The sequence below is a fragment of the Scomber scombrus genome, chromosome 3 (genome assembly GCF_963691925.1).
Source record: "Scomber scombrus chromosome 3, fScoSco1.1, whole genome shotgun sequence".
NCBI lineage: Eukaryota > Metazoa > Chordata > Actinopteri > Scombriformes > Scombridae > Scomber > Scomber scombrus.
Window position 1 is genome coordinate 30,352,411 of NC_084972.1, and position 16,189 is coordinate 30,368,599.

Here is a 16,189-nt window from a genome sequence, read left to right on the forward strand (position 1 = left end):
CAACATATAATTGTCAGGCTTGGGGTATTCCACACCATCTGCACGTTGCTTGGAATAATAGGAAAGCGTTTTCAAGATGCTGGACTCCGAGATCTCTGCATTGAATCTGGTGTTATTGCAGAAGGTTCTGTTGCTGGTGTTATGGATGGCCGCAAGTACAACAGGGCAGTGCGATTACACAAGCTTCTGTATGAAGCTCTCATGCGGCTGACATGGAATGGTTTCCTGTCCTGGTTGGAAGCAACTCACCTGAATGACATGGTTCACCTGGAGGACACATTGAGGGCAATTGACAGCCTTGGGAAAGAGGTCTCACAAGCCGCTTTAAAGGAGGTCCTTGAGAACAGCTCTTGTACACGCATCATGGAGCTTTTTGAAGTCTACAGGGAGTTTCTTAGGGATGGAAATGGCAGTCTCTCAGCGTTCTGGATGTCCTATTTGGACATGGTGGAAATTTTGTTGGGGCTCATTCGAGCATCCAGAGAGGGAGACTGGATGCTGCACCTGGCAAGTATTCGAGCAATGATCCCTTGGTGCTTTGCTTACGACAGAATGAATTATGCACGCTACCTTCCCTACTACTATGCTCAGATGTCTCAGCTGCCCATCACACACCCAGATGTGTACAGAGAATTCATGGAAGGAGGTTTCTCAGTGCAACTGGGCTCCACCAATCCCTTTGGCTGTATCCCTGTTGATCAAGCTATTGAAGAAACTGTGAACAAAGACACCCAGACAGCTGGAGGGACAAAGGGATTCAGCTTGAAGCCAGGAGCTGTGACCAAATATTACCTAACAGCCGAGTACAGAAGCATGTACCTCAGACAGCTGAGAGAACTGATAGGTCAAGGCAGTTCCCAGCTGTCCCATCCGGATCTACAAGGTCCAAGGATCAAAAGAGATGAAGAAGATGTCAAGTCTCTCATTGACCTGATGGAGAATACCTGGCTCAATCCTATGGCCCCCAATGGCATTGGTCTGGGTAACCTCTCCACGGGCTCCGTTGCTCCACCTGATGTGAGCAGGGATCTCTTGAGAGCTCCTGAGATAGGAGAAAAGGCCTACCAGGTATTCAAGCAAACACGGTTAGAAGAGGACCCGCCACCTTTAAAATTCCATGACAAGATGACCAAGCAAAGTCTGAAAACATTCTCAAATATCAGCATAAAAAGAACTCATGGAAAGAAAGCTCAGGAGGTGGTTCTAAAGGCTGATAGAAATCTGTTCAGCCACATGATCCTTGTGGCTGAAAGCAGGAAGGTTAATATGAGGGATGTCCTTGCTCACCCACTAGGCCCGTTGCCATGGGCACTGGCAAATCCTGATGGGTCCTTACGAAAGACAAACAAGGCTGCACTCGCCAGAGAGCTTGAAAAGAATGTGTCTCCTACAGAACACATCCCAACCCCATCTACCTGCATCATTGATGGGATGAGCCTGGTGCAGAAAATGAATGGTGACAACAAAATCTTTGCACAGGTGGCAGAGTCAGCCTTGACTCAGGTTCTCCAGGAAGGAGCACAAAGTGAGAGGATTGATGTTGTTTTTGATGTCTACTGCCAGACTTCAATCAAAGGTGCTGAACGACTGAACCGGGGTGCAGAAACAACACTCCAGTACAAGAACCTCACAGGGGGTCACCATGTCAGGCAGTGGCGAAAATTCCTTTGCAGTCCCTCCAACAAGACCAGTCTCATTAAATTTCTGGTGGAAGAGTGGAAAGGCCCACTATACAGAAAAATGCTTCATGGTAAGGTATTGTACATGACCTGTGAGGAAACCTGCTACAAGTTGACCAACGATAAGTGTGAGGAAGTAGCAGAGTTGCACTCAACCCATGAAGAAGCTGACACACGTTTGCTCCTGCATGCACTGCATGCAGCTAATGCAGGCTCAAAAGCAGTTATCATAACAGCTGAGGACACTGATGTCATGGTGCTTTGTCTTGGCTTCCAGAAAGACATTGCCTGTCCCATCTACCAGAAATGTGGGACACAGAACCGCACACGTTTTGTTGACATCAGCAAACTGGTAAGCTCACTTGGAAACAGCATCTGTGACAGCCTAATTGGCTTCCACGCCTTCACAGGCTGTGACACTGTCAGTGCATTCGCCGGTCGAGGGAAGCTGAATGCCCTGAAGATGGTCAGAAAGGACACTTCCTGCCAAGAGACTTTCAGCCAACTGGGAAAGTCATGGAATGTGAGTGATGAGCTATTCCAGAAAATTGAGCAGTTTACCTGTCGCATGTATGTTGCTAATAGCAGCACTGCTGAGGTAAATGAATTGCGCTACCAGCTCTTCTGCACTAAAAGGGGAGAAGTCGAGTCCAGCCAACTGCCACCATGTAGAGACTGTCTCTTCATGCATGCTCAACGAGCCAACTATCAGGCAGCAATCTGGAAGTGCTGTCTGCAAGCTACTCCTGTGGCGCCAAGCCCTACTCAGTATGGATGGACAGACAATGATGGCAAGCTGGCCATTCACTGGATGCGCTCCCCACCTGCACCAGATGTGGTCTTGGAGCTGCTATCATGCAAGTGTGTGCGTTCATGCAAATTGCCAAGTTGCACGTGCCTGTCAAATGGACTAACCTGCACAGACATGTGCAGGTTACAGACCTGTAATAACCAAAAGCAATTGGATGATCCAGAACCATACTTTGAACTTAGGGGGTCAGATGATGAAAGAGATGATCAGTTTGATGAGTAACACAGTGTAATACAATTCTGATGGTATTACTGTTATAGTAATAGTAGTAGTAGTAGTATAGCTTGATGCTCAGTGTGGTGATTCTGGACCTGGTTACCCTTGTTAACGCAATCTAAGTGCACATAGAGCTTGATACCAGTAACATTAATTATAATATATCCCACACTGACCAAGTTCATGCAAATGTCAATGTTGTTCATAGTTTTTCATAGTTATTAAATCACTGTGGTAACTTATTATACTCATTGTCTATTGGAAAGAATGTATAAAGACACCTTTTTGAACTAACTGACTTTGGTCTGGTTACTTTCTGAGTAAAGCTGCGCTTAAAATAAAAGGCTGAAAATCACCCCTCGGAATTGAGTAATATAGGTATGTTATACATTTCCTGAATCCTTGGAGTCCTGTGAGTATTCTTATATTAACGTTTTGTGTCCCTGATGTTCCTTTATGTCACAGGACTAAAAGAAAGTAAATGATTTAGGCGAAAATTGTGGAAAAACGTGTGTGACTAAAAGTTTGATGAGCTCCAGTGATCACTGTACTTGTCATAAAGATTTACAAAAGGGCTTAAATGAAAGCTTAGAGTGTCCCCTTTAAAATGATACTAAACACAATATTTTTAAACATTGAAAAATATTCTGAACCTGAGCCTAAACCAAGATATGTACCAACGTCTAAAATGCATTTTTTCCATGGGGGAAGTTAACTTCAACAGCTGATAACTGTAATATAGCTGTGACTCAGGAAGGGTTATCATACAAAAATAATATCTACAGACATGGAGGTTTTCAAAAATGATAAGTAACCTTTGCCACCTTGAGTGGTACCGACATCTGGTCTGGCCCATGGACTATTATTCCCATCACTGGTTACTGCACAGTGGGGCAATAAATGTTTAAATTAAGATGGACAGGACAAATGAAAGGTAGGTCAAATTTTAAAAAAAAGGAAAAGGAAGGGAAGTAGGAGGGGACATTTATAAGCAAGAGGGAACACATCAGGAAGCAGAAACTTTTCAAACATGCTGAATTTGCATGGATCAGATGTAATTTCATTTTAAAAGTGAAAAGAGGACAAATGATGCAAGGAAAGAAGGAAGGAAACCCTTAAGTGTGGATCAGATTTAGCCTACTAGTCTGCATGTAAAACAATATCTAGATGTTTATCATCACTGCCTGAAGTCTGCAGAATCTGTATCAATGTTAACTCTCCACTGAATTAAAACAATACATGTTGTAGGTTAAAGTTTTATTTGACCCCACAATGAGGAATCAGTGAAAATAAAGCACCAAAAAACCCCACATAAGGTCCATTATGTAGATGTTCTGGGGCTTTCAAACATACCACCATGATCTTCATCACATTTCTGTTTGGACAGCCGGTTATGACAACCAGGCAACTGTTGTCTTTGTAAGTCCCTCTCGTCTGTGAGTTCACAGATAGAAGCAGCTGGTCCAAGACACCCAGCGTCCTTTATGTCAGACTTCATTACTGTATTTGTCGAATTCTGTGTCTGTTGCATTGACTTTGTAGGCACGCACTTTCACTTTCCTTGAAGGTATTAATAGAATTGCACTCGTTAGCACATAAAATAAAGTGACAAATAGTTGTGAAGAATGATAAAGACAACTTGAGAAAGAAGTTCTAACCTTGCTTTACTTTCTCACCACCACACACCTGGGGCCGATTGATTGTCAGATTATCTGTTTACAAAAATCGATGGACTACTCTCTCCTTACAAATACTTACATCAGAAAGAAGGTTTATGAAGACAAAAGCTCATTTTATGTCGAGGCCTTGAGATTCGATAAAATGTTTTCAGCCATAAATGAAAGGTCCATCGCAGCATCCCACGTCCACTTACTCAGACTTAAGACTAATTTATGGTTAGTTGCTAAAACAGTCTCAACAACTGTCTTACCTAAACTATGACACATCTCACTGCATACCTTGGCAAGAGAAGTAGAAGTGGTCTGATCACATAATTACCTCCTTGTACCCATCCCGATTCCTTCAGACTGCTGTCAGTTCATTCAAAGATGAGTCATATAAGTGATACTGTTGAAAATAAATGTTGTATGTGCAGGTATGGTTAAGTGTATGTGTGTCAGCTTTAAAGGAAAAGTGAGCGGGTCACCACCAGTTTTCCTGAAGGGAACATGACTGTCTGATACATTTTAAATCCTTCCGATGTTTGTCAAGAGGTTTCAATCAAATTCACAACCTCATGGTGGCACTAAAAGAAAAGTTAGGGGATCACCAACGTCATTTAGATACATTATCTGGTACATTTCTGCACAAATTGTCATGACAATCCATCAAATAGTTGATACAGAGAGAGATATTTCAGTGTGGGCTAAAGTGGTAGATAAAAAAGAAACAAGAAATCTGTTGTTTTTTTTTAAAGGCGTCTATGTCTGATGGCTCAGAAATTGTGCCACATCCTACAACTACCAGACAAAAAGACATTACTATACACAATATATATATATATAAATATTCAAGAAGGATGGAAAGGTGTTCTGAGACAACATCAGTTTTTATATTCCTCAAGTTAATAAATTGTGACCCACACTGCATATATCAGCTGTCCATCTTCATGTAAGTGAGAGCACAAGATAAGGGGATAAAAGGAGGGTAATTGAAAAGAGGAGGCTAAAAAGGGGGAAGGATTGGCTAATAGATGAATAAAGTGGATAAAGGATGGTCTGAATTATTCTTATCAGATGAAGTTAGTTTTCCATGAGTACAAATCTGCTCCCAACCTGCCTGTGTGATCATGTATCATGTGACCGATTATACCATATAAGGAAACGCGTTGTTAATCTGAGCCTTGCCTGCGCTGCATTTTGGCTGCTGTGATTTATACCTTGTATTAGCATGTGCTGAAAGAATGAAAGGAGGTAGGTAGGGGGAGGGGTAATGTGAATTTAAAAACAAAAAAAGCAGGAAAGGATGCAAAGGAGGGAAATATGTAAAGTCTTCAGGCTGAATTAGCTCAGTTTAAGGTGCAGTTTGTTGTACATAAGTGGAAATCTGATGCAGCCTAGGTGTGCTTTTTCTTTCATGTGTGTGTGGGGTTTTTTCCACATGCATTTCCAGCCACCACACCTCATGCATATCTGTGTGCCATGCTGTGCAGCCAAGTGCTGAGTTATAGTTTAATCTGCCCCTGAAGCCTCCTACACCGAAACTGCTTCACAAATCACAGACCACATCCAGGTGTCAGCTCCCCTGCACACACACAGGGAGGATGGTCATGTAGGATCAGGGTTTATGTGACAGCATCTGTGTTAATGTGGACCTGCGTGTGTACATTTGCACATTTTAATAACAGTAGAAGAGACTCACAAAGGTGCCAAATGGGTTTTTTAAATCTATGAAATTACATTTGCAAGAATGATACTTGATATTTTTTTTATTGTGATATGTCCTATAGGAGTAGTTTCTTTAATTCTGTGATTATTATTTCCATATTCATCTTTCATGTGTCAGTTTTAGGAGTGTTTCAGTGATTCAGACCAACATTATCAGTGCTTTTAAAAGTTGCAGCCCACGCATACATTTCAGTGAGGCCACCTGACTCAAACCTGACTCAACATCTGTGATGTAACTTTAACTTCGTCTGGCAAAACCATGATTGGATGATAAAAAGGTGCATATTTATGATTACATTCTTTGTATATTGAATGTTTTTGAGTCTCTTACTCAGTTAGGCATCCTGGATTGGTTTCATATTCTTTGCACGGGAAGACCCTTACATTTTTAATGCAGTATTGTTTTTGGTCAGAACATGCAGGATTGTAAGATTGGTCTATTTTTTGAACACTTTGGTCCAGAAAACAACTTCAGGAGCAGCTGGCTAGATTAAAATACTTGCAATGGATTTTAAGACATTTTATTTTGACCAACTTGTCCACTAAAGCCTCCATCAGGTCAAATTTTCCACATTAAAGTCTCTCCAAGAACACAACAAATATCTCTCATTCCACTCTGAGGATTAACTGGATTTATTTTTATTTATTTTATTTAATCTTTATTTAGCCAGGCAGTCTCTTGAGATTACAGCCTTTTTTCCACAAGATACTCGAGAACAAGACCACAATCAGCAGACAGCAACAACACAGCTACACATAACCTGATAATCAGACTGAGAGGCTGTTTCTTTTGACTTCATTCATTCAGTCTGACATACTGTGCATGATTAGGATAAGGGGCCATTATTTAATTTAGTATGACACCAACCAATGAGTATCGACTGATATATTTGTTACACCAGTGGTATTTTCAGTCAAAGCAGAAGCTTTGGCAGCGGTTGGCAGTTAAGAGTTGCTATTTCTGTAAATTTGCCACTTTTTTTTAATGTTGGAAGTGATGTCTCCATTCTCAATCCTGCTTACAAAGCTCTGGTAGATTTATTATTTATGCAATCAGGGAAAGCAGCTGTCAGTGAACAATGAGCAACATCGAAATGATTTGAAGTGCTGAGCAAATCAGAGATGTGTGCAGTGACTCAGAAGTTTGTAACCAGATTCAAAGCAAATTCAGTCTGTTGACCTTTATTCTTGTGGGGTGTAATGAACATCGGAGGCTGCTAGTAGAGCTTTCTGTATTTTAGTTTTCTTCACGAGTTATTGAACTAACTAATTTCATGTTTTGTAATGAATGTATAATGTGTCATGAGTGTGTGCTTTTATTACTGTGGCGCAGTGTGAAAATACAGTTGAGTTCAAAGCATAAAAGAAAAGGAAAATACTTCAGCTGCTCAAGTCAAGAAGATCCTGTGTGCCTAATGTTTAAAACCTGCACAAATACAAATGCGCAAAATCGGTTTGGAATGCACGTAATTATATTTACAAGAGCGTGATGCAATGTTTGCATGTGTAAATTTGTAATTTGTTTTCAAATACAACCACCGCTCATTTTCATTCCCTCTCTTTTAGTCTGCTTTTATGTGTGAAAAGTCTTTTCCACTCCACATCAAATGAGCTCATGTTTCATGCTGAGCGTTGTGTGTGGTTTCGAGTGTGTGTGTGTGTTTGTGTGTGTGTGTGTGAGAGTGTGTGTGTGTGTGTGTGTGTGTGTGTGAGAGTGTGTGTGTGTGTGTTTTGAGGGTTAATTCGGACTCCAATCATGTACTGTTGAAGCAGAAACATCAGCAGCTACAGCAAATATGTGCACATTTGTATTTTTAGTGTTTAGTAGAGACTCATGAATGCAGTGCAGAATCATTTATGAAGACAGTATTTAATTTGATCTGGAAGCATGTGATATTTTAGGGTATTATTTTCTTTCTGAATACAGAACAACTTAACAATTAAAGTCCTGAAAACCTGACTTTTTGCCCTGTGCATCATTTAGCATGTGTACATATGGGGATTTTGTGTGTATGCATCCGACTCCAACCCTTAAGCTCTGCTGCAGCCGCTACAACAACCTGTTCTTTTGAATACTGTCAAGCAGAAACTGCTTAGCTGTCATGTAACACAAAAGTCCTGTCTGTCAAACATCATGTCGCTGGCCATTCCTTACCCTTCTGGGTGAAAAGAGAACAATATTTCCTATTCTTGTTCCTCGCTGTCAAGATAGATGTAGCTGCATCCAGTAGAGAGGAAAAAAAAAACTTCAGTTATCTCCTGTACTGACAAAGGCAGATTGTATTTCATTCAAAAGCATTTACCGACAGCCTTTTACTTGACAGGAAACCTAAATCCTTGTTGTGACATTTCAATTTAGAATACATGAAAAATAGTTCAGGCTGTCAGCCAGTGTTGTTCACAGCAACAGTATTTATACTGACGGAGAAGCTCTTTGATTAAAACAGTGCTCTGGTGTTCTGGGAAGTGAAGTGAAGACAACGCTGTCAAAATTAACAATACAAAAATACATCTAAAGGACACTCTACTTTAAACTTTGAAGCTCTTACTGCATGAATACTTCATATTACATCAACACAATCCCTTCATTAGGGACATACAAGGCCAAAAGCCTGAAGTTTGTATTGATTGTCTGATATTTTAATGAAGCAGCATCGTTTATATATAAGTTTACTCTGGTTCTGTTGCCTGTCAGTACAAATCAGAACGCACTCAGGCAGAACTTATGTCCTTACAGTAAACAAATCCCATGAAAAGACCAAAACCAACATGTGTTAAGGCCCATTTATGGTCAACGTACGTACGAAAATGTATCCGTCCTTTTCAAACGATGTTACCGTCACTGCTCACATACTTCCATGCGTCCTTTACGTTGGCATGGATGTTAACCAATACATCCACCAGGGGGCGGTGCAGAGTCAAACGTTTATGACCACAACAAACTGAAAAACAAACATGGCGACTGTTCTGTAGCATTAGTTTATCCCGGTGCCCAGGCGAAGTAACATCATATATATGCTGAAAGTTTCTTACTAACTCGAAGAAAACTTTCTTCAAAAAGTTCCGCCATTATTATTTCTTCTTCGTGTCTCACTCGTGCTACGTATCGAGTAGTGACAGCAACACTGCCGCCCACGGTTTCCGGTGGTACTGCTCCGTTTGGTCCGTATCTGTCAGGCGGGGAGTTCCGGTCCTCTGAAATGATGCTAACGCGGAAGTAACTTAAAACTGCATTCTATCAAAAGGCCACCAGGGGGTGACCGTTTTGGTGTCAAAAGGACTTCCGTCTCTATACAAGTCAATGGAGAATTCACCAACTTCTCACTTGATTTCTAACCTCAGTAAACGTTTTCAAAATGTGTTTATGGTCTCAATCCCTAGTTTAAAGCCTTCTTCAATGCAGTATGATGTTCATTTGTGAAATTTTGGCCTCCCTGATTTTATATTTGACGATAAAGCAGGGTATGCATTAGGGCGTGGCTACGTCGTGATTGACAGGTTGATTGGTTCACAGGTTCAGGAGGGCGCCTCATGCTCCTCCTGATGCCCATATAAGTAGAATCCGTGTTTTTATTTCTCCCGGCATGCACCTGAAATTTTCAAGATGGCGCTGCCCAGATCCGATACTATTGGCTTCCGAGCAGCAGTGCACAAACCAATGGGTGACGTCACGGATGTTACGTCCATTTCTTATATGCAGTCTATGGTATCTGTAAGCTTTTTGGAAACGTGCAGAAATTGGGAAGAAATGAACACAGAGGACGGACAGAAGGCTCCGTCCTTATCCGTATACGTATTTAACATTGAGCATAAATGGGCCTTTAGTCTGTCTCTTAGTTCTTTCAGTCTGCGGCTCCCTCAGTCCATTTCTGCAATGAAAATTAACTATGATTTGAAAGTGACAATGATTGAGTGAATGCCGAAGTGAAGCTAATAATTTTGTGTTATTAACAAAGTAGGTACAGGCCTTTGGGGTTGTATAACCTCTCATATTCATATGAAACCCACATTATTTCCATCTTCAACTCTCAGCTGTGATCCATATTCATGAAGGACTGGTCTCTCCATCAGCCATTTTCACACAGTTTCCACACTTCACAACACTCCAGGATCTCTCTGCTAGCCTTAACCCCCGCAGCACTTCATAAAGGGATTAAATACACAAGCGCTTGGCTCTGCTTAAAGGTTGAACCGAGCCACTAATGCTTAGTCGCTGGTTTTCTGTTACATAGGCGGGAGGTTTACTAAATACACTGACTGACCAGGTCACTCAGACCACTGCGTTTATTGATTTTTGCCAAGACAAATCCATATCCTGCCCTGGTGGAGGTGAAAGGGAGCAGGCAGGCTCAAAAAGCATTTTGCATTGTTGAGATGAGAACTGGGTGAAAGACGTGGAAAATGTGCCATTACAGCATTAAAACGTTTTAAGATTCAGTAAAGACAGTCAGCACTAGAATAATGTTTAGAAAATCTGCAGACCAACCAAACAGAAACAATTTATACATCCATATATTAGGATCTCAACCTCAGAAGGACATTTGCATGCATTCAGTTAACTGCATGCAGTAAAGGAGTTCAAAAGGACAAAATATTTCCTGAATAATCTGGTTAAATATGTGTGAAATGTAACATTTGTAAATTCTTTTGTACGTCAATTTTTTTCATGATGGTCTTGTGGGCAGCAACCATTCTTTTAGGCGAATTTCACAACTAATATTTTCATTTATTTGATGTGTCAAAAATAAAACCCTATAAGTTACCAGAGGCACAAATCAAGTATTTTCCTTTCTTCTACAACAAATGATTAAACAGTTATCCAGCAATTCTCAATATTGATTGACACCTCATCCTTAATAAAAATAAGAGTTATCTAATAAGCCTTTATTATTAAAAGCGGAAAACGTGATTGTAGGAGACATAAATAAATTCTAAGGGACTTCAGATGCATCATCACATGTGAATTGACTCAAAAGGTCAAACTAAAAAGTAGAATAATTATCGTATGAAGCTGAATTACTCTTCAAATGTAGAGAGCAGCTCTGAGTTATTGAGCTGTTTCTGTCCTCCGGTTCTGCAGCTTTCTCTCTATATAACGAAATTAGAAGAGGATGGACTCGACTGAAAGGTCAAACCAGGGAGGAGAAGGTTTCATTTGATCCAAGTCAAGTCACATTTGCTTTTAATCTGCTTTTAACACAACAGGGACTGTCACCCAGAGCAAAGAATAAAGATTGAACCAGCGGTGCAGATTTTGTAATAGTGAGAGATAATGTATTGTGTGTGTGTGTGTGTGTGTGTGTGTGTGTTTGTGTGTGTGTGTGTGTGTGTGTGTGTGTGTGTGTGTGTGTGTGTGTGTGTGTGTGTGTGTGTGTGTGTGTGTGTGAGTGTGTTTTAACAAATGAATGTCAGCTCTTTGTGGATAAAGGAACAAGGATCTTTATTGTTATTCAGATTACACGGTTAGTTTTTGCTTTATAAACTTTTCTCAGTTACCAATTCAAAAATTCAAAATAGTATTTTCAAAAGTAAAAGAAAAATTCAAAATTAAATAAAATAAACAATAAAACCATTTCAAAATATGATATACAATAAATATATAAAACATAAGTGTGGATGGGAGGTATTGGGAGTATTGTACAGTCTGATGGCTGATGGTATGAAAGAGCCCCCTATGCACTTTGAGGCATACGACACACAATTTTTCTCGATATAGTTGCTAAATTTCTGTAACCTATTTGATAAACTGCAACAACTCAGAGCAACATGACGAATGAAAATGGCCAAGTCAGAACTTGAGACTTGAAAGCGAAAGAATTAAGTTTTTGATTCATTTTAGACATCTGCTGTCTTTGTCTCAGCTGTTAAAATATTATCAATTAACACAGTTTTGAAAGGTAAATATTCTGAGGCCATAGTTTGTCAGAGACGTGACAGACTTGAAGATACCGACTCACTTTTTTATTGTGAGGATTTCTTTTTTCTTTGCTCTTAAGTTCAAATTTTGTGTCCAATAATAGAGAATGTGTTGACAGCGGTTGGCTGCAATTATCAAAAGTGTCTGTTGACTGCTGTCTATACTTTATAAAGGCTGATATGAAGATTATCTGTTGTCTATGTCTTGTTGTCTCTTGTTGTATCATCTCTCTGTCATCAGGTAAGGTCAGGGTGACTCTGATTATGCGAATATGCAGAAACACAACCTGCTGTTGAGCTATAAATAATCTATACACGTGCAAGTGGGGTCATAATAATGGTGTGAATAGTATAAATATGGATTGCTCAATCATATGTGTGTGTGTATGTGGAAATGAGGTTATTGAATTTAATTCACTGAGTAATGTGTTTAGGCAGTGAAAGACTCCTTATGGAAATGTGGAAGCCTTGACCTTTCTGGATGAATCTGATTACTGTCGGCTTCGCTCTATCGAGACAGCGTGTTTGTGTTGTTGTGCGCGTTGGAACGGGCGAAAGTGTAGGTTTAGGCTTTAAAGTTGTTGGACACACAGTGAATTCGGGTTTTACAACCGAGAAATAATAGTACAAAGATACTTTAAAAAATGTTTAAATATGGTAATTATCCCTTCTCTACAAAATAATTGTAGATTTTATGTAAATTTATGTCCATTTATGTCAATTTGTTATTGCACTAACCTACTGGAAATTGATACAAGCTTAATAATGTTGAATTTACAATCACCACAGGGAAAGCATTCAATATGCAGTTTTTAAATATAGCTTTTGTACCATAAGTATTGTATCAAGGGCTTTGTTTCTTACTGTGGTTTATGAATATTTAACATATTCTTACATATAAATTCAGATCTTCTTTGGACACCTGGACAATAAACGACCAGTCTTCAAAAATGTAAGTCAAAAATCCTTTAAATTTAAACCTTAAAGCTGCAACAACTAACAGTAACTCACCATACTACCAAACTAACAACAATAACTCACCATATAAATGTAATACAGCAAATATGTTGCTTGTTTATATGTTCAATGGACACGAGGCAGCCTTACATTCATTCACACAGGGAGCTTACTGTGGATTTCTCCGAGCTTTTTTCTGCTGAGAACAGCTACCTGTTATTTCTGGAAACAAGGCGGTTGATGTGAGTGGAGTTGTGGGCCAGGAAACAAAAACAATGAACCATGAAAGCCTAAAAAGCTCAATAAAGCTGGCGGGAACTGCACAGATTTCCCTGTGGGGTTTGTAACTAAGAGAGACCCATTTCACATTAGACATGGGTCATTGATTCATTGTTGATATAAAACCACACTATTAAGAGCAGCTTTAAATATTTAAAATATTGGAGACTTCGAAAAGTTTGAGTCACTGTCTGCAGCTTATCTTGGTGACTGGAAAACGCTGCTGCAGCCTCACTGCTGTCCAGTCCTGTATATTGAAGAACTGTCATGAATTTCATCAGTTATCCTTCTGGTTTTGAAACTCTACTGAACGCGTTAGGAAAACTTTTTGACAACCTACACATACACAGTACATTTATATTTGACATTTAAATTGTCATTCAGCTGACATTTTCATTTAATTTTCAACTTTACACTGAGACCACCAGCAGAAATATTTGTCTGGATACTAAATCAGTAGAAACACAAACAGGAGCAGTGGTATTAACATAGTAATCTGCATTGTATTCAAATAGAATAAACAACAATACAGCTTGTTTAGGACGACTGCCAAATAAACACCTGCCAGTGTTTCAAATGTCAGAAAAACTGTGAGTTAAATCAACCAGTGTTGGCCACCCGCTGCACTGGAAATGATTATCTGCATTTTCAGATAATAATGCATCAATTTATTATAGCTATTAGAGCAGAAAATGAGACTTTGCTAAGTTAAAGTATAGTGAATATGTTTGTTATAGTGTCTCCAAGACTACATGAAAAAAGCAAAGCATTGTTGTATTTATGTGGGCTTAAAACTATACATATAAATATAGAATTAAAGGATTAAATACTTTAAATAAATGGGTGGATGATGTTGAATGCAGATGCTTTCAGATAGAACACAAAGCTCAATGATTGGTTTGAATATGACAATGATCTGAAGAAGATTTTGGAGTCATGTGGACAGACCGCACTCATCAAAACAACAAATAACTCTGAGAATATGAACTGAACACTGAAGTAGAGCTGGGTGATATGACCAAAACCTCATATCTCAATATAAGGTCATTCATATCCTGATAATGATGTCTATCCTGATATAGCACATCTTAATATATTGAATAAATAATTCTCCGCCCCCACCATCACCCTTTTCTCAGCACGGGTGACAACAAGAGAGTTGATGACAACTATGTTTTTTTGCTGCTACGCTGCTTGCTAACTTCCAGCGTAGTGAACGATGAGCATGTGCATTAAATCCCACAACAGATCAACAACTCATCTGCAAGCCATCAAAGCGATGCGTTATGTTGCATTGATGGCTTGTAGATCAGATTTAGATGAGCGGCAGTGAATGCATGGACTCTCAAGGCTCTTTGAGATTGTTTTTTGCAAAGTGAGGGGCATGCATGATAACGTCAGCTCGCACATTATTAAAACAACACTTAAGACATCATTATAGACAAGATATACATCGCACATCCTTACACTGAAGCTTCTCTGAAGGCTCCTGGTGGAACAATACCTTGCAAATGCAGTGTTTTTTATTGCCATGTGTCCACCATCTGTATACAACTCTGGAATAATCTACATTTCATTCATTAGAAAAATGAAAGCCTTGCATTTCCTCAAGTAGTGTTGGATATCTTACACAGGGACTGCACACAAAAACACTTTTCTATGAAAAAAGTTTGATAATGGCGTCAGATCTGTGATCATAGATGATCAAGAACCAAGCACAGAAGTACAGACACTAAGTTATTCAACTCTTAAACTTATGACAGATTCTCCGTTGTTAAGTGTCACAGTTCCTGGGTGTTTCATATAATTTCTGAGTTGAACTTCAGCATGTGTTTTTTCGGTTGAAATTCCCCTTTAACGAGAGGTCTCTTAACGAGGTTCCTTAACGAGCTGTCTCCGCTGTGGCGTTGTCAGCATCGGTCTGTTGACTTTGCAGGCTGTCGCCTTCACACTGCTGCTGACAGCTCGCCTCTGCCTGAGTGCTGCTCACATGTCAGCAGAGGGGAGCTCAGCTCAGAGAAGGAAGATTTTCCTGCTGGTGCATCATATTAAACTGCAGAGAGTTTGATGTCACCTGAGGAGACATGCAGAAGCTCGCTGTTTGGATTTATTACATTAGTATTGGTGCAAGCATTAGAGTAAGACTGATTTTAATCCAATTGCTGGATTTCAAACCCCTTGTGCTTTGGATTTTTACTTGTATACTTTCTTCTTTATGACATCTTTTCCCCACTTAAGTAAATTATTTTACTGTATGTTTTTAGGGAAGCTTTTACTTGTCTAGTCACAGACTATGGTTGAGTGGAAACTCCTTGCTGTTGTGGCCTTTTGAAGCTAATTGAGACAATGCATGTGATTTTTCGGTATATGTTAAACATATTTTAGCTTGAAAAAGGCAAAGCAAGAAACAACACATTGATTGTCTGTGCTTCATAATGGGGCTTCTCAAAGATTGGACCAAGGTGGAGTCATTGGTTGGAGGCAAACTGTTGAATATATATGTATGTGTATTCCTGTGAAAACTATAAGTTGACCTTTTAAATAAAAAGGTTATAGTCTGCTTTGTATGAAATGAGGAAAACTCTTATTTGAGATCTTCCTTTGCCTTTAACATTCAGTCATAGTAGCTCCATGATTCAAGCTATTGTAAGTCAGTCATGAAGCCCGTCATGAAGTGTGAGGGTGTTGGAGAAACTGTGCAGCCCACCTGCAACAACCAACATTTAATCTTTTCTTAATGATACTCAGTGTCAAAGTCTCCAGGAACCTCTGAAATCATTCTTTAATTGCTACCTATACATTGTATTTATTATCCGGGCAACACTCATCAACTGCAACACTCATCAATTGTGGTTGACAAACATCAAAACACCTGGAACCATTATTTTCTATTTACGCCCTCACACTGCTAACATTTGACCCATCAGGATACGCCACCAGCATTA

At 39.6% G+C, this 16,189-nt stretch overlaps 1 long non-coding RNA gene across 1 annotated transcript in view; it reads left to right on the plus strand.

Annotated features, from left to right (window-relative positions):
- The first annotated feature begins 9,751 nt into the window (after positions 1-9,751).
- The window catches only part of LOC134004709 (uncharacterized), a 478,899-nt gene continuing 472,461 nt past the window's right edge, over positions 9,752-16,189 (plus strand). The window contains exon 1 of the long non-coding RNA XR_009927851.1: positions 9,752-9,798. This is a non-coding gene — a long non-coding RNA (uncharacterized LOC134004709). The remainder of the gene's footprint in view (positions 9,799-16,189) is intronic.